Below are 18,310 nucleotides of genomic sequence, written 5' to 3' on the forward strand. Positions count from 1 at the left end.
GTGTTCGTACCTGGAGAATACCATGGACAGAGCAGCCTGCCGGGCTGCAGTCCATGGGATCACAGGGAGTCGGACGCGACCGAAGCGACTTGGCACGCACAGTGCTGTTTGGTCGCTAAGTTGTGTCTGACCTTTTGTGACCGCATGGACTGCAGCCCGCCAGGCTCCTCTGTCCATTGGGTTTTCTAGGCAAGAACACTGGGGTGGGTTGTCACTTCCTTCTCCAGGGGATCTAAAGCTCAGCACGCTTTAAATAAGGCCATGTTGGATCAACACGGTAAGTGACGTGGGGTCTGAGTTCTCTAGAACTCCTGGGTTTGCCCCTGGGCTCTGGACTGCTCCCTCTTCAGTCTGATTTATCCAGCAGGCAGTGAGCTCTGGGCTGGGGGCACAGGGAACAAGGGCTGAATCTTACTGGCCTCTGTGCTCCTCCCCATCCCCGCTGGCCCAGCCCAACACAGAGCAGATGCTCCCCAGAGTCCTGATGGACGGGCTGGAAGTGCAGGCAGGGGCTGGAGGGGGAAGCTCCCAAACATCCAGCCGAGGCCCCTGGGCTTCCTCTGACGGCAGGAGAGGCGCCAGTGGAGGGGATTAGGTGCAAAGCAGCGGGGCAGCTGCCCGGGTGGATGGAGCTTCTGAGGCCCCCACAACCAACTGGACAACAGGACTGGGGCAGCTCCGCCTGCAGGGTCCCGCCTCTCCCCTGAGCAGCTATCACAGCCCAGCTTAAAGAAGCTGATGCTAAAGTGTGTAAAGAGAGAGTATTAGACGGACTATGTGCGACTCTTCGTCCAAACCTATACAAAAAGCTAAATTATTCACTTGAGTGGATGTAGCTTGGGAACAATGAGAGACACATTTCACAAATGAGCCTATTTCTCTCCAGAGAAAAGACTGTGGGGCTGCCCGGGAAGGGTCAAGACTCAGAATTAACAATGAGCCTGCTTCCAGCGCCTCCTGGGTTGTCATGGTGACACCGCCAACTGGAAACGGCCGACACCCGCCAGGGCCGTCCCCAGGTCCTCCTAGTAGACGTGGCGACATGTGGGGGAAGACAGGTGCCAACCCGGGCCATCCCAGCCAGTGCCGCCTGGAGCTCCACCTAAGCCACACCCTGGCAGGATCCCGGGACATCAGCACCACCACGCTCACCGCTCTGGGAGGAGACAGTCTGCAAGTCAAGTCTGAATCGCTGTCTTTTAATATGTGCTCTTTACAAAACCCCCATGCAGGGATGCTCCCGAGGCCCACCGAGAAGCAAAGGGCTGTCTGCCCCTCACTAGCTTTCCTGCAGAGAAGGCAGTGGCACCCCACTCCAGTACTCTTGCCTGGAAAAATCCCATGGACGGAGGAGCCTGGTAGGCTGCAGTCCATGGGGTCGCTAAGAGTCGGACACGACTGAGTGACTTCACTTTCACTTTTCACTTTCATGCATTGGAGAAGGAAATGGCAACCCACTCCAGTGTTCTTGCCTGGAGAATCGCAGGGACGGGGGAGCCTGGTGGGCTGCCGTCTATGGGGCTGCACAGAGTCGGACACGACTGATGCGACTTAGTAGCAGCTTTCCTCAGCCTGCGCAGGGGTCTGAGTGCCTGTGTCCGCTGTGTTCACGTCTCGCCCTCCCAGCTGCCGGCCTGTGGTCTGGCTGCCAGGTCACCTCTCCACAACCAGCACTGTGATCGGCTGGACACTGCTAGCCCTTTAACTAGTCCTAGTCCTGGGTGTTCACTGGAAGGACTGATGCCGAAGCTGAAACTCCAATGCTTTGGCCACTGATGTGAACAGCTGACTCATTGGAAAAGACCCTGATGCTGGGAAAGATTGAGGGCAGGAAGAGAAGGGGATGACAGAGGATGAGATGGTTGGATGGCATCACTGACTCCATGGACATGGGTTTGGGTGAACTCCGGGAGTTAGTGATGGACACGGAGGCCTGGCGTGCTGCAGTCCATGGGGTCACAAAGAGTCGGACACAACTGAGCGACTAAACTGAACTGAAGTGAGTCTTTTAACCACAGCCTCTTATGGCTCAAAACTATCTTGGCAGGACTCCCCTGGTGGTCCGGTGGCTAAGCCTCCACGCTCCCAACACAGGGGGCCTGGGTTCGATCTCTGGTCGGGGAACTAGACCTCCCAAAGGCAACTAAGAGTTTGCATGATGCAACCAAAGATCCTGTATGCTGCGAATAAATAATCCTGGAACAGCCAAATAAGTAATTTAAAAAATAAACAAAAAACCCCCAACACTGTCTTGGCAGAACTCTCTAGAACAATCCCCCGAGAGGGGCCAAGGAAGGTTCGTGTGAGTAATGGGAACTTTCTGCCTTCGACTCTGGGGTCTGGTCTTCCCTGCTCCTCTGCTGGGACTCTGTGATGTTCCAAGCAGAAAAGCCGGCAGGATGGATCCCCAGAAAGGTATGAGGTTCTTGTGTTAATAAAGGTGCCAACGGCACAGAACAGATTCAGTACTTCAATACCTTGAATAAAAATTGTTGTGTTCTGCAGCCTGGAACAACATTATACAGTTGTGGCTTCCACAAAGTACATGATTTCCTGTTTCCTTGTGAGTTTTCTGGGTCACATATATTTCCTCACCGAGTCTACACTTCTGCTTCAACAGTTAGAAGAGTCTTTCGGTATCATTTTTCCTGGAATAATTTGTTATCCATCATTTTTATGGCAGCATTAAATTTTAAGAGAGAATTGAGAGGGATAGAAAATCTATCACATATTTCCAGCCCCCAGAGAAAGCCTTTAATAAATTTAGAACCTTTCAGTGTTACTTTGTGATCTGACCCCAGGAGCAGGAAGCTGCCTGGGGCCATCTGTCCTTCCTGCGGGGCTGTGGGTCCCTCTGCAGCAGAGGACCACCCCCTGGTCCCCAGCTGGCAGAGCAGAGCCCGGCCTGCAGACCCAGACTGCAAGACGCGGCTCAGGAGAGGCACAGAGCCCGGGGGCAGGGTGGGGGGGGGGGGCGACAGGGTGGCATCACCCTCCCCTGGAGCCAGGCCTGGCAAGTGTTTACCAGCGTGCCCTACAGGACACCAGGCTAAGTGGTCCCCACCACCTCCCCGTGCAGCCCTCGGTGACGCCGGCGTGCCAGGCTGTGCGTGTGTGTGGGCACGGAGCCCCGCCCGGAGGCCCCACCCTCAAGGGCTCCCTAGCTAGTGCATGCAGGTGTGAGGACAGTGACCCCATGAAGGAGGAGGGGCACTAAAGGGGTCCAGCAAAGCGCTGTGGGTGAAGGGAAGCGGCGGTGCCTACATCTGAAATCTGGTGGAAAACACCACTCTGCTGAGCCAACTTGAAGGTCACTTCCAGCTGAGTGTGGGATGGGGCGCTGCACTCCTGGAGCCAGGAAGGCCCTGTGGGGACGCTCCGGGGACTGTTTCAGGATCACACAGGACCCACGGGCTGGGGAGGAGGGAAGGAGACAGAGGCTGGACCGAGGGACCCTGAGTCTTAGTCCCTCCAGGCAGCTCACAGCCTCCCTTCCCTGCAACCCCCCCAGCCCCTCCCCAGCCTCCTGGGCTCTGCCCCCACTTCCCTCCAGTTCCCAGAGCTCAGGCGTGTCCCCTCAGCCCATGTCTCCACCTCAGTGTGCCCTCCACGAGCAAGCACACTTCTGTGCACACGCGCAGAGGGTCTCTGAACACCCACGCCGTCCCCATGCACCCAGAAGCGTGAGGCTTCATCCAGTGACGCTCTTAAAGCCCGGGGGCAGGGCGCAGCTCCAACACCAAACTGAGCCTGTCATCTGCAATCGGAGAGGCAGCCGGCCTCAGGGGAGGGAGGCTGAGCCAGCCAAACGCGCTTCTCATCAGAGCCCCCATCCCCCCAACCCCTGGACTCACCGGGAGGCCGCTCGGAGGGAAGATTGATGTCTGCATCATAGGGCTCTTTGGACAGGGAGTTTCAAATGAGGAAATAACTTTTATTTATTAGGACTCGCCGGTTTGTTTTCCTCTTTCCCAGAACCTCGGCAAACCGCAGCCATAAAGCATCAGCAAGTGTTTCTGGGCTGACAGATCGCATCACGGGGTGATGAACGGACAGAGCTCCATTTAAAAGGAAAGAACGGAAGTGGCAGGCGGACCCCTTTCCCTCCATCCCTGGGCTAAGGGTTTCCCCCTTTAATTCTGACGGTGAAAGCCAAGACACAAGGTAGGGTGCAGGGAAGCCCCTGGGGGCAGGCCTGCAGGTCACCAGGCGCGGGGAGGAGAGAGGGCCGGCAGCAAAGGGCAGCAGAGGAGCGCCAGGGACCAAGGACCACACGGGCGGCCGCGGACTCAGCAGTCCAGCGAGAGGCCCGGCCCCAGGAGCCTACCCGCAGTGGCTCCGTGGCCGGGAGGCCGTGGCCGGCCCTGAGCCCCCAAGGACCTGCTGAAGGTGCGGGTGGGCCCGGATGGCCCCGAGAGCCGAGGAGTGACGCAGGCGCTTATGACGGCGGCTGCCGCCCTGGGCCCTCGTGAGCGGCTTTATTCTTTCATTAGGGCTCACGTTCTTTTCTCCAGGAGCTCAGGAGACTGGCTTCCAAAGTGAGTTTGAAGTCACTCATTAAAAAAAAAAAAAAAAAGCCTCAGTATGGGGCTCAAATTTAACATTGGTAACCTTAAAAAATGTTGACACCAAGGCTTCCCTGGTGCTCCAGTGGGTAGGGCTCCGTGCTCCCAACGCAGGGGGCGCGGTTTCAACCCCGTTGGGGGAACTAGACCCTGCAGGCCACAACTAAGACCTGGCACAGCAAAGAAACAGACGTTTATATCTTCAGATTCCCAGCAACGGAACTGCTGGGACGTCTCTGGGGTGCAATTCACAGAACGTTGAATCCAGGGAAGCACGTGGGTGGACACGGGGGCGGTCAGGTCAGCAGTGGTTCCTCCCAGCGGTGGGATCCTATGGGGGGCGGCGATGCGGGCCAGGAGCTTAAGGCTGGTGGAGCTCAAGCATGCTTGCAGCACTCAAAGACGGACTCGACCGCTGTCTGCAGGAGCCCGACGCCCACAGCACTGCAACCAGGGCTGAGAGGCAGGACGGCGGGAATGCACGTTCCGTCGGATTAGCCTGCCCTGGAGGGCTGTGGACGCAGAGGTCAGCCAGGGCCGGACAGGGCAGGGGGGACCTCCCACCCGGACCGCTCACTTCAACAGCAGGCAGGCTGGCTGGTGGGCAAGGTTCATCCGGGGATCAAACCCACAACACAAGTAAGGAGAGCCCGGGGATGCTCTGCTGAGATTCTTTCAGCTGGGTGCAAATACCCAGAATTTCACTTGGTAATTTAGCCAAATTAACTCCTCTAAAAACTTGCTTCTGAAACTTTTGTTGTATTATTCGATTTTGCCGTTGGAGTTATTTTAACAATGTACAATATAATTAGCCACTTAATGTCATTAAGAAAATTTATGAGCCTTTATGAGTTGAAAAACAGCCCGAAATGGTATTTATGAGCTACCCAGGACTAAAAATAGGACCCCACTGCCTCCACGAAACATGCTTAAAAAAATGCAGTCACAAATAATATGTCTAATTATGTATTAAACTAATTCTCGCCTTCACCTTTCGAATTTCTAAACTCCTTACCTCATGTATCATTTTAATTATTTTTCCAGTTCATTCCCAGGGAAACTGGCTGATGGGGAATTAATTAATGAGTCCAATAAAGAGGCTGCCTGCATTGTTCCCACCACAATCTGAGCCCTGGCCTCATTTGCATGTCTCCTTGTCTTCTAAACAATAGCGCTGCTGAGATTTCGGCATGAAATTGTTAGCTCATTAAAGAGGACACAATCGTATCCATTTCCACAGATATTCATCAATTATCACATCTCCCTGCAACACAAGTCCATGAATAGAGAAACCACCGGGGTTTCTGGCCCCAGGGTTTGAGAGACAGTTAGCCTGCAGATTCCACTTGAGGACATGATTCTGGCTCATCCAGCCCAGGACGCGTCCCTCATGAAAGTCCCCATGAGGCATGGGGGAGACTGGCAGGCGCAACAAGGCCAAGGCCACGCCTGGAGGCCCTGCCCCTTCCTGGTCCCACGCTGTGCTGTGCACCCTTCCCCGGGGGAGGCTGGCTCCCCTGAGGGCCAAGCGCCATGTCTGCTGTGCCCCAAAGATGCTGGCAGAGGGGAGGATGGGCCTGGGGAAACAGGGTCCTCTCCCCGAAAGTAGGCCGCGCACGGGGCCCAGCCGGCCTGCGGCGGTGCCTGCCCCCACAGCCTGATACCCAGATCTCTGCCCGCAAAGCCCCCGACTGCTGGCCTGCGGGGATACAAGGGGCAGGAGGACAGAGTCTGCAGGCGGCCTGCACGGCAGAGCACCCTCCCAGCCACCCCCGTCTCGCACCTTCTAAGGCTGCATAGAAGGGGCACCTGCCCTCTGTCCCCACGCACCCGAAGGTCCCGAGGCGGGAGGCGCTGCCTCACTTGTACTTTAGTGTCCAGCACAAGCAAGAATCTGCCTGCAACGCAGGAGACCTGGGTTCGATCCCTGGGTTGGGAAGTTCCTCGGGAGAAGCGAATGGCAACCCACTCCAGTATTCTTGCCTAGAAAATTCCATGGACAGAGGAGCCTGGTGGGCTGCAGTCCATGCGGTCGCAAAGAGTTGGACACGACTGAGCGACTCACACACACACACACACGCACATGCACTAGAACCAGTCCAAAAGGGAACAGACAGACAGATGGACAAGTGTGCTCCAGAGAGACAAGACCAGAAAACGTCCCCATCCACCCCGGCTTCGAAGGCAGACCCAGAAGAGTCTTAAGAGGAGAAACGCTGGGCAGAGCACAGCTGTCTGCGTGCGTGCGCGTGTCTGTGCGGTCTGTTTCTTTCGAGCTGCTACATAAACACCCCCAGCCCCTTCCTGAGGCCCTGGCTCCAGCCCAGCACCTCTCCTGCTCCGGCCTGACCCCTGAGGACGCACTGGAAAGATGGGCCTGGCCTTCCAGAAGCAACTCCAAGGACCTGGGGGCGGTCAGCTGGGTGCTTGGCCCGCTCTGCGCCGAGTCCAGGTTTCACTGTGTCCACACGGAGGGAAGCCTCTCGGGGAGGAGAAAGGCCCGTCTGCCCTACGCGTGCTGGTGCCCACCTCTGCAGGCCCTGCCCTCCCCAACCCCGGCCCGCGAGCCTCGCCACCTCAGCACTAGGATGGGCAAGGGAGGAGGCAGGATCTGACTCAACGCCTGAAACCGCGGCACTGGGGCCACCTTCTGGCATCTGCCTTCTCCTCTACAGTCCGGGAAGGAGGTTCAGAGGAGATTTTAAAACGGGCTGGCATCAGGCAGAGCTGAGCAGGGACAGGGACACGGGCAGAGGGCCTGTAGGCACAGTGCCACCCAATTCAAAACAGCAGAACGCCTCCAAAGCTTCGCGATTGCCCGTCCAGAGCGAGCACTGAAAGCCACCGGGCGGAGTGGCCAGGGCGAGAGCAGAGGCTCCGCTGGGCTCTGAGGCCAAGTCCGGCCAGCAGGCGGGCTTTCCTCGCCACTCCAGGGGCACACCAGCTCCGTGGGAGACTCCCGGGCTGAGCCCCAGGCAGGCCCAGCCCTCTGAGATCCGAGTAACTGTCCTGCACACACGTGCTGAACACACTCTCCGTGTGTCCCACACCTCCCAGCATGGGGTGGCTGTGGACAAGGCCTTGCTTCTGGTCCCGGGTCCAGTCATCTGCTGGACCTGGTCCTCACACGTGTCCAGGGCTATCCAAGTCAGTGGGTCCAAAATGCAGCTCAGCATCTCTGCAGAATCCTTCTACTCACCCTCTGTCCCCCAACCCACCACATGCTGCTGCCAGACAAGCGGGATGGCTGTGGACTCCAAGAAGGGAGCAGGAAGTGGTCGTGGGTCCACGGGCCCTCTGCCCGAGGACCTGAGGTTGCTCGCTTAAGACCAAACACCGAAACCTGGAGGCTCCTGGCCCCAGGAGCCAGGGATACAACTGGGCAAGAGAAGGCCTGTCGCATTTGGGATGAGGCTCCAGTGAGCAATCTCGCCTGGAAGGAGGCTCTCCCTGCACCGCCCCGGTGCTCGGCTGCAGATGGAGGGCAGGGCAAGGCGGAGACGTCCAGATCTTTAACATCGCCACCCCTAAAATCAGGGGGGAATCTGAAGAATCTCCAGGAATCTGTCCAGTGAGGCAGGGCTAAGGTCAGACTCAACAATACCCTTCACTGCTAACTGAGACTCCCCTCCTGTCCCACAGCAGTGACAGGCCCTGGGAACCGCCTCTCCATGATGGCAGAGATGAATGTGTGTGGTACGTTTTTCTAAAGACGCTGTCAGCTACAGGAAAGAAAGACGCCTCTAGAGTTAACATTTTTCTCTTGTGAAATTTAATTAAAAGCAGCTCGTTCTTGATACCTTATCGCGCCCAAGATCCCAAGGATAATGGAGACAAAGCCCCTAGAGGCAACTCTCGGTTATGGAACCCCAGACGCGCCTGGCTTCAGTTTCACGGCGATGGGGACTGCACAGGGGCTCAGCTTGGGTCACTGCTGGGCAGGCCAGGGCCCGGCTGGCCCCTGAAGCCACGGAGGTCTTCTGATAACAGGGCGCTCACAGCCCTAAGAAAAGGGCTTTTTGTCCCCCTGAAAATGGAGTACCATTTCTGTACTTAAAATGCCACCAGGCGAAATGGATCCAATTGAACCATTTGATCCTTCCTGACATGGACCACAGTGAGCCGAATAGCTCAGTCTGAGCAGATGCTGGACAGCGGTTCTGTGCTCCTGGCCCCATGTTTACTGAAGCCAGACCAGCCCCGGAGCCGCCGGCGGCGCTCTGAGCTCTGGCCTGCTCTGGACGGGACCGAGGGGCAGGCCAGTACCTGCTCCTCCCCAGCGTGCCCACCAGGCTTGGGGCCAGGGCAGCCCATCTACTTAACTGTGTCCCCCAAAAGCCAATGTCAGGTCCCAACCCTGGGCGACCTGTGAACACGACCTTGCTGGGAAACAGGGTCTTTGCATATGCAGCTAAGATGAGGCCGCAGACTGGGGTCCATACCAGAAAAGGGAACTCTGGAGGCAGGCACATGGGGAAGAAGTCCTGTGGTGACCGAGGCCAGGACTGGGGTGCTGCATCCACCAGCCAGGGAATGCTGGGGACCGCTGCAGGCCCCGGAGGCTGGGAGAGCCTCCAGAAGGAGCGAGGCCTTAGCCAATCGGAGAACTGAGATCCCACACGCCGCTCGGCACGAGGCCAGAAAACTAAACAAACTGCCACTGTTGGGATGTCCCCTGGCAGTCCAGGGGTAAGACTCTGGGCTCCCAATGCAGCAGCCCTGGTTCAAGCCCTGGTCAGGCATCCAGAGTTCACAAGCCGCACACTGGGATCAAACAGAAAAAGAAGGAAGCGGCCCCGCGGGCAGCAGACTTCAGGCCTCTGGCCTCCAGCCTGTGAGAGGACGTGTGTGTGCCCAGGCACTTCAGTCATGTCCGACTCTTAACAACCCTACGGACTGGGGCCCCCAGACTCCTCTGTCCACGGGACTCTCCAGGCAAGAACACTGGAGGCGGCTGCCGTGGCCTCCTCCCTGTGAGAGGATGCACGTCTGAGGCTGTGAGCGCCCAGTGTATGCGATGGGCGGGGGGTCGGTCCCTGAGACCTGGGAACCCAACACACCTCACCAGTCACAGCCAGCCTCGTCCTCTCCCCTCAGGCCTGCAGGAAAGGCGCCCAGGCTCTCCTTTCAGACTATGCTCCCCAAATGTCTCCAGGGTCCCCAAGGAGACTTGTCCCGTAAGCTGAGTTGCACCCACAGCCTGCCCGTTGCCCCTGCCCTGCACCCACGCAGGCCCCTGCAGGCAGGTCTGTGTCTGTGAGAATCAGTCTCGCTTCACCCCCTCGCAGGTCTGGGCACAGGGCTGGGCTCAGCCACAGCTCCTCACGCTGCCGGGAGCATCTCAGGGCCTGTGTCCACGCAGAGCAAGCGGTGGGTGCTGCCCCCTGCTCAGGCCAGCCCCGCGAGGGCCAGCCCCACATGCCCACGTGGAGGAGGCTCAGACATCAGGCTCGCAGGATGCGAGAGGCAAAGCGCAGACCCCAGCATGAGAAAGCCGGGGGGGAGGCACGCACTGTGAGGGGCGCTCTTTCATAGCTGGGGGCCGAGGAAGGGAGGGTGCACTCACCAGCCCAGGCCACAAACCCGGGGGGCGGGTACACGTCAGCTCCACGGGCTCAGTCGTGTCTGACTCTTTGCAACCCATGGACTGTAGCCCACCAGGCTCCTCTGTCCATGGGATTCTCCAGGCAGGAATACTGGAGTGGGGTGCCATGTCCTTCTCCAGGGGATCTTGCCAACCCAGGGATTGAACCCACGTCTCTTGGGTCTCCTGCATTGGTAGGTGGGTACTTTACCACGAGCACCACCTGGGCAGCCCGTTCCAAAGAAGAAACCCGAGGCTCACAACTAGAGAGCTTGGAGTCACGGCCCACGCGCCCCCCCCCCCCACCCTGAGGGCCCAGCGGTGGACACACCCTAAGGCCGCTGGGCCTCGGAGCACAGGGCTGGGGATCTGCACCCGGGTCCCGAAGGTGCGCCGCCAGCCTGCCCCCACGCACCTCCACCCACACTAGCTCCAGCAGACGCCGGGCGCCTGGAAGCGGTCTGTGCGAGGCCGAGAGAAAAGCCAGCGGCGGGAACTGCTGGTCTTTGGAGCAGGGCCTGACCCTGCAGTCACACAGACGCGCGGGGAGGCCGCCTGTGGCCTGTGTCCCCCGGGCCCCGAGAAGGGAGCCCGCCATCACAAAGCACTCGTCAGTGAGTGCGCAAAGGGTCCTGGGGCTGATCAACTGCATTTGCATTTATATTCCCATTTTTTAATATTCAGGAAGTTAAAACACAATACTTTTTAATAATTAGGACTTCATGCATATTTAGATATTTCTTTGTGAGCAGTTGCTTGCTTTGTCAGCCGTAGTAGAGCAGACACATCCTCTGGAAGGCAAGCTCCTGCTCACTATGCATGAATCAGAGGTCTCACACACACACACACACACCCCCACGCTCACTGTGCATGAATCAAAGGTTACACACACACACACACACACCCGCTCACTATGCATGAATTAGAGATTACACACACACACACACACACACACACACCTGCTCTGTGCAGAGACCAGAAGCTACACACACACACACACACACACACGCCCCCCACACACACACACCCGCTCATTGTGCATGAATCAGAGGTTACACACACACACACACACACACACACATTCTTTATGGCAGGTACTAGGCACAGTCCTGGCAAGGGCAGGGCGCTCCAGACAGGTGTGTGTGGGCCTGGATCACACTGGTCCCGGGAACTAGAGCAAGTTTATAAACCGAAAGGAAGAAACTCAGGTTTGCTCGGCTCCACCTCAGGAGGGTGACCGGGCCCCTGGGGCGAGGCGGGCAGGGCTGACCCAGCCCTTGGGTCTCAGGTCCCAGGCCCTGGCGGGCCCCCAGGTCAGGGAGGAGGCTGGCAGAGACACGGGGCTCTGGGCGCACCTCCTTTACACACAGACCCAGTGGGATCTCACTTTCTCAGGAGCTCGGCCACGCTCTCCCGGTGTGCGGTTGGGAAGTGCTGGCCCGTGGACAGACAGGGCCTTCAGGCAAACCCAATGCTCTGCTCCCAGCCTGGGACAGGAGCCGAGGGTCCTGCCGACACCAGGCACCCATGTCTCCTCGCGACCTCCAGGTCCGAGTCCCAGCCTCCCCGCCGTCCTGGAGCAGGCGCGGAAGCCTCAGTGTCTGCTGGGACATGGAGGCTGGGGCAGCCGGGGAGCCTGAGGCCAAGGGTCAGGGGGCCGGAGAACATGTGTTCCAGCAAGGTGATGCAGGGGCCGCCCGGGGACGGGCTCTGAGCATCCCCGTCCCAGAGAGCTTAGCAGGTTCCACCTGGCAGCCAGGGAAGAGGGTGGAGAGCCTGGTCATACCTCCCGACCTCGAGACGGGGCAGGAACCGCCTGGGGAGTCTAAGGGAAGACTCCATTACAGCAAGAGGACTCGGCAATAATCAGGCACCGACTCACAATGCAGAATTATAATGACTCAATCTCGAGGTAATTACAAAGCATGGGAGCAGCCAGACCAAGAGCACGTTCTGCGAGGGCTGCATGTGTGTGAAGCTCCAGGAGACGACACGTCAACCCCGGGGAGGGCTGTCCCGAGGGCTGAGTTGTCCTCACTTCTCGGGGAAGAGCCTCTGTGAGGGCAGAGGGCGTGGCCAGGGTACTGGACGGGACACAGCTCCGGGAACATCGGACTATGGAAAGCGGGGCCACCCCCAGCAGACAAAAGAGCCAGGGAGCTGGGGTGGCAGAGGGCCCGCCTGCCCAGAACAGCGGTGGGAGCAAGTCGGGCCGTGCACCCGTGTCCTGAAGTGCATCGTCTGCACGGGACCCACCCAGACGCAGGCCGGCACCTTCCAGGGGCTCATGTTCCAGACGTCCCAACAGGCCCCTTGCACGACCCTGCTGTCATTCTGGGGGTCACAGGTATATTCCGAGTGGGCAGAGACAGGGCCCTGATGGTGAAACGCCAGGGACAGCCTGGCTCTGTCATCGCCCGCAAACTGAATCCGAAATCCGAGGGGTTCTGGGCCAGTGGAAGCCGGAGGCCTGACTCACACCTGACAACAGAGAAGACTCCAGAAAGCGTGGGCTGCGGAGTGGATCTGTAACCAAATCACTCGCCCCTTTCTGACAGCATCTCCCTGCCATTGCTGAACTATCAGCAACTTTCCCCCAAAACAGAGTCAGAAGTTCTGAGCAGGGGGGCAGCCTGGCTGGGGGGCTCATATCAGGGGGTTGGGAGGTGCTACCTGCTGGCATCCTGGTCTGAGTGATACATGGTGCCCACGAGAGCGCAGAGCACGCCTGACCAGCAGGCAGAAACTGCGGCAGTCCCGTTCAGGAGAGGGTCTGCTTCCAGCATCCCAGAGTCCCGCTCGGGGCAATGCCTGCCATCTCCACACTCTCGCTGGAGGCCAGGCAGCCCAACACACCCCACGCCCAGGCCTCCGTCCCAGGAGCGGACGCGGCCTAGCAGCTGAGCGGGAACCAGACACAGAAGAGCCACACTCCACTCGGGACCCACGGCCTATGCATGGGTGAGTCGCAGACGGTCCTCTTCAAACTCAGCCTTTAGAACAGCAACAAGACCACCCCTCCCTAGCCCCCACTACAGCATAAAAGCCAGGAAAACATGCCAGCTCCGCCGGGTGGGCACCTTCAGACCCGAGACCATGTGGGCTGCTGCTGAGACTCAGGCAGAAACTGCACATGCTCGCCACTGGAATTCGCTCCTCAGGGGAGAGGCAGCCTCTGGACAGCCAGGGTAAGACCCCCTTTTAGCCACCCCTGGTGGCTCAGGGGTGAAGAGTTTGCCTGCTGATGCAGGAGACACAGGAGACTCAGGTTTGATCCCTGATCCGGGAAGATCCCACATGCCGTGGAGCAACTAAGCCCATGCACCACAACCACCGAGCCTGTGCTCCACCGCCTGGGAGCCCACGTTCCGCCCCCTCCTGAGGCCCGTGTGCTCTAGAGCCCGTGGTCCCCAGCAAGAGAAGCCCACATACCGCAACAGCGCTGGAGAAGGCTTGAGAGTCCCTTGGACTGCAAGGAGATCCAACCAGTCCATCCTAAAGGAAATCGACCCTGAATATCATTGGAAGGACTGAAGCTGAAGCTTCAATACTTTGGCCACCTGATGCGAAGAACTGACTCACTGGAAAAGACCCTGACGCTGGGAAAGATTGAAGGCAGGAGGAGAAGGGGACGACAGAGGATGAGATGGTTGGATGGCATCACCGACTCCATGGACATGAGTTTGAGCCAACTCGGGGAGATGGTGAAGGACAGGGAAGCCTGGCGTGCTGCGGTCCATGGGGTCACAAAAAGACAAGACTGAGGGACTGAACAGCAGCAACTGTAACTAGAGAGAAGGCCCGCACAGCACAGCCAAACAGATAAATATTAAAACAAACAAACAAACAAAAAAAAACCCTTTTAGGGAAACTACAATTCTTTATAGTCCTTAGAAGAGCCTAAGTTACTGTGCAGCCCCTGAGGTGTGCAAGCAAGGCCAGGTGACGGACACAGCTGTGCTCAAGCTGGGTGAAAATACTCACAACTCGGCACTCATGTGGAAGGCTAGAATGGACCTCTGTGCCCGCAGCCCGAGTGAGCTCAACGAGAAGCAGACACAAAGTCAAGGTTTCTCAGACGCTCACAGGAAGTGGCGTGGCGGCAGGGAGGTGGGGAGAACCTGCCTGGGAAGGTCTGGGCCGGCCCCCACCCCCGTCCCTACTGCTCTCTGCCCTGCCCCGGTATTGCAGAGGTGAGGGAGACAGGCGCGCCCGACTCCAGGGCCTATGGAGGAGGGGAAGCCTCGTGGCCAGAATCGTAATGCACTGGGCCGGCGCCTCTGCCCAGCGGTCCTCAGCCGCCCCGGCAGGGAGCGCAGAGGCCGCACCTGGGGCAGCGCACGGGGTATAGGCCAGGCCTTTGGAGCTGGGCCTGCGGCAGCACAGATGCAGTGGCCACCAACGGCGGGCGAGACCCCCGGAACGCACCTCGGCCTCTCGGAACCCCGGTCTCCTCTTCCAAAACATGGGAAGAACGGCTGCCACGTGGGGAGACATGCGTGTCCACGGGGCTCGCTCGCCCCCCTGCCCGGCAGCTCCCAACAGCCTGCTCTGCGGGCCCAGCCTGGGGCGGGCAACAGGCGCTGGCGGCAGCGGTGGGTGCACATGACTGAGTCCCCAGGGTTTACAAATACCCGCCCGGGAAGCCACGGACCAACAGAAAGTTTACGTAAACACTGCACGGCTGCCACGAAAACGCACCCCAAACCTGAGAAATGTAACAGGAACTACAGGAATAAAAACAGGAGTAAGGAGTTGCCATCGACTGCCTAGTCGAACTCAGAAAAATCATGTTCATTAAAAGGCCTGGTGACGACGAGGGTGAAGAGAGCCTCACACTCCCACAGAGCAGTTTGCATTGAGACCCTCGAAGGCGTCAGGACCGTTCACCCTGTGAATCTCTGAAGGGACTCTTAGTACAGACAAAACTCACATCACAGCCGTAATTACACTGCAAGTCCACCCCACCACCTTTAAGCAGATGATAATATATGCACAGGGCAGGATAATATCAGGATATTATGCAACCATTTCAGGCAGTGGCTGAAAAGACTAGGAACAAATACAGAAAAAAATTAAAAAAAAAAAACCATTATGACGGGACAATATAAGAAACGCAGAGAACACAATCATATGCAATATACGAGTGTATTATGTTTAAAAACTGCTGAGAATAAAGACTGGAGAAACACCAGCGTGCTTCCACAGCCGCCTTGTACGTCGAGGGGGAGAGCTTTCTCTTCTCTAATGCTCCTGCACACGCTTTCATGGTGAAATAAAAGAAGACAGAATTTCGGAAAACAAGCAGTGAAGGAAGGAGGCCTGTGGGAATTTAATCACACCCGCAGGTGCATTCACGGCAATGCCAGTGGCACCAGCAAGGGTGCCCGGACGCTCCATGAACCCAGGTCAGGCCTGTACCCTGATCGGCGGGCCTCTCCGAGCTCAGCGGTTAAGTACAAGGTCTCCAAGGAGCCAGGTGGACGTCTGGGAACCCTGATGCTCACGCGGTGAGAAGCCAACAGCTGGCCCAGGACATCGTCCTGAGATGGCAAACCCTGGGCCCCCAGAGTCCTGGGAGGAGTCAATCCTCGCCAGCAATGCCGAGTCATCTCCCCGGGGCCCCAGGCAGACCGCTGCCTCCTCCTCGCAGTCATTAACTAAAGGTCACAGGAAATTGGACTGGAAATCTGGAGAACACTCCCCACCCTTGGGACACGTCGGACCAACGTCCAGAAAGCAAATCTGTGGCCTAACTTTGACTTTTTGAATTTCTTCCAGAGGATGTAAAAATCAAGGCATGAGCAATGCTAGACCCTAAAAGAAGAGTCTATAAACCCGGGGCATGGTGGTTGGGGCTCCATGTCTTAGCTGCCATAAAACAAGGGGGCAGACATCTCTGTGATATAATTAAGCTCATTTCCTTTGGAGAAGCTGGGGTTCCCTGGTGGCTCAGATGGTAAAGAATCCACCTGCAATGCAGGAGACCCAGGTTCAATCCCTGGGTCAGGAAGATCCCCTGGAGAAGGGTATGGCAACCCACCCACTATGGCAGGCTACAGTCCGTGGGGTCACAAAGAACCAGATACGACTGAGTGTCATTTCTTTTTCTTGGACAAGTTGAGGAAAGTTGCAGGATTAAAAAAAAAAAAAAAATCAATATAGAAAACTCATTTGCATTTCTGTACACCGACAATGAGCTATTAGACAAATTAAGAAAACAACCCCATTTACAATTGCATCAAAAAGAATAAGATACCTGGGGATAAACTTAACCCAAGAAGGGGCAAATCTGTGCACTGAAAACTGAAAGACACTGATAAATGCAGCTGAAGACGCAAAGAAACAGAGAGCCGGGAAGAACAAGCGGCGGAGACGCCCTCTTGCCCAGAGTCGGCTACAGACTCACGGCCTTCCCTACCAAAATCCCAGGGCATTTTCACACACGCAGAGAAACAAACCTAGAATCCGTACGGAGCCACAAAAGACCCCAAGTAGCTACAGCAATCTTGAGCTGGCTGACACGCTAATGCCACTTAGGGAAAAAGGAACACGAGCCAGAAAATGCACTTCCATCTCCTGTCTTTCAGGAAATCCACAGGCGCTGCCCCCTCCTGGCTGTCCCCTCCCCGGCAGGTCCCCCTGGGGGAGGGCTGTTCCACTCCCAGGGAGGCCGGTGTCGCTCCACAGACACTGGGAGGAGCTGCTCACGTGTCGTCACCTGCACGGTGGGGCTGTAGCCCAGTGCACACCCCAGAGTAGTGGCACACAAGGCGCACCCACCCCTGTGACCTGGGAGGAAGTCAAGCAGCTCTGACAAAAAGGCGAATTTTGTCCCCCAAGCCCGCCAGGCTCCTCTGTCCATGGGATTCTCCAGGCAAGAATACTGGAGTGGGTCGCCATTTCCTCCTCCAAGGGATCTTCCCAACCCAGGGATCAAACCTGCATCTCCTGCGTCTCCTGCATTGGCAGGCGGTTCTTTACCACTGAGGCACCAAGGAAGCCCCTCCAGAGAAGGTGCATGAAGGATAGTAAGGGAGACCCGCCGCGGAGGCTGGAGCGCAGGCTTGGAGGTGAGGTGGGAGCAGGGCAGAGCGGAGGCTGACACAGCTGTCTGTCGAGCAGGTGGGGTCCCTGGAGTCAGGCGCTCCCTAAATGCGCAGCTCAGCCATTCCCCTGCTGCGCCCAGCCCTCTGCGGCCCAGGCCTGGCCCCCGCTGCCCTGGGGGCCGGCCCCAGAGCTCGGCCTCACAGTCCGCGTGGCAGCAGGGGGCAGCCACGTGGTCTGGAAACCCCAGAGTCTCTCAGAGCTGGCAGCCCGGTGCGGCCCCCGCTTGCCAGGGAGGAAGCCCGGGCTTCCTCCACAGGGGGCTGGGGGGCCCACAGGGAGGGGAGGGGAGCGGCTGGAGCACCCGAGCAAGGCAGAAAGAACCCCGGCTGACTGGACGGTCTCAGCCCCGAAGCTGCATGGCACACACGCCCAGAACCTTCTGTCCTATCCAAGGTCCTCAGAATCCACACGGAGGGCGGGACGCCTCCTTTCCACCGGCTCCCCCCTCGGCCCAGGCTCACTGGGAGCTGGATGGGCCACTGGACCACCGCAGCCCCCACGGCAGCTGGCACTGCACCTGTGTGGCACAGGACACGCTCCGGGAGCGGCTCGTCTCCCGGCCGCTTGGGCCACTTCTGGGTAGTCTGGGCTGTTTAATTGCCTGTTTCCCTCCCTGTGACTAATGCCCCTCGTTCATGGCTGTGCCACGCCAAGTTCACGGCCTGGGACACAGGAGGTGCCGACATGCATCCCAGGAGGATGCTCGGCTGCCCCGTGAGGGATTAAGGACTTGCGGAAACCGGTAAGGGCCCAGGTAATAAACACCCCGGTGTAGGGGAGGGTAATCGCCCGATTGCCATCCGATGATTACTATGTATTTCCATTGCCAAAAGATGCAATACAATTTCATGGTTACTTGGGCCTGTAAAATAGAAATACCCCCAATTTTTAAGATATGAAAAGGTTTATGACCAGGGTACTGTCAGTTCAACAACGAGTCCATGGTACAAATGAGTCAATTCATGATGAAATTTAATTTCAGGAAAATTAACTCAATAAAGATGCCACAATTGCGCTTAAAGTTTTAATACCTATTAGGAGTCGTAGCGAA

At 57.7% G+C, this 18,310-nt stretch overlaps 1 protein-coding gene across 2 annotated transcripts in view; it reads right to left on the reverse strand.

Moving 5' to 3' along the window:
• The window catches only part of TBC1D22A (TBC1 domain family member 22A), a 259,570-nt gene that overhangs the window by 43,770 nt on the left and 197,490 nt on the right, over positions 1-18,310 (reverse strand). The gene's annotated exons all lie outside the window — the stretch shown is intronic.

The sequence above is a fragment of the Bubalus kerabau genome, chromosome 1, assembly GCF_029407905.1.
Source record: "Bubalus kerabau isolate K-KA32 ecotype Philippines breed swamp buffalo chromosome 1, PCC_UOA_SB_1v2, whole genome shotgun sequence".
NCBI classification, from domain to species: domain Eukaryota; kingdom Metazoa; phylum Chordata; class Mammalia; order Artiodactyla; family Bovidae; genus Bubalus; species Bubalus kerabau.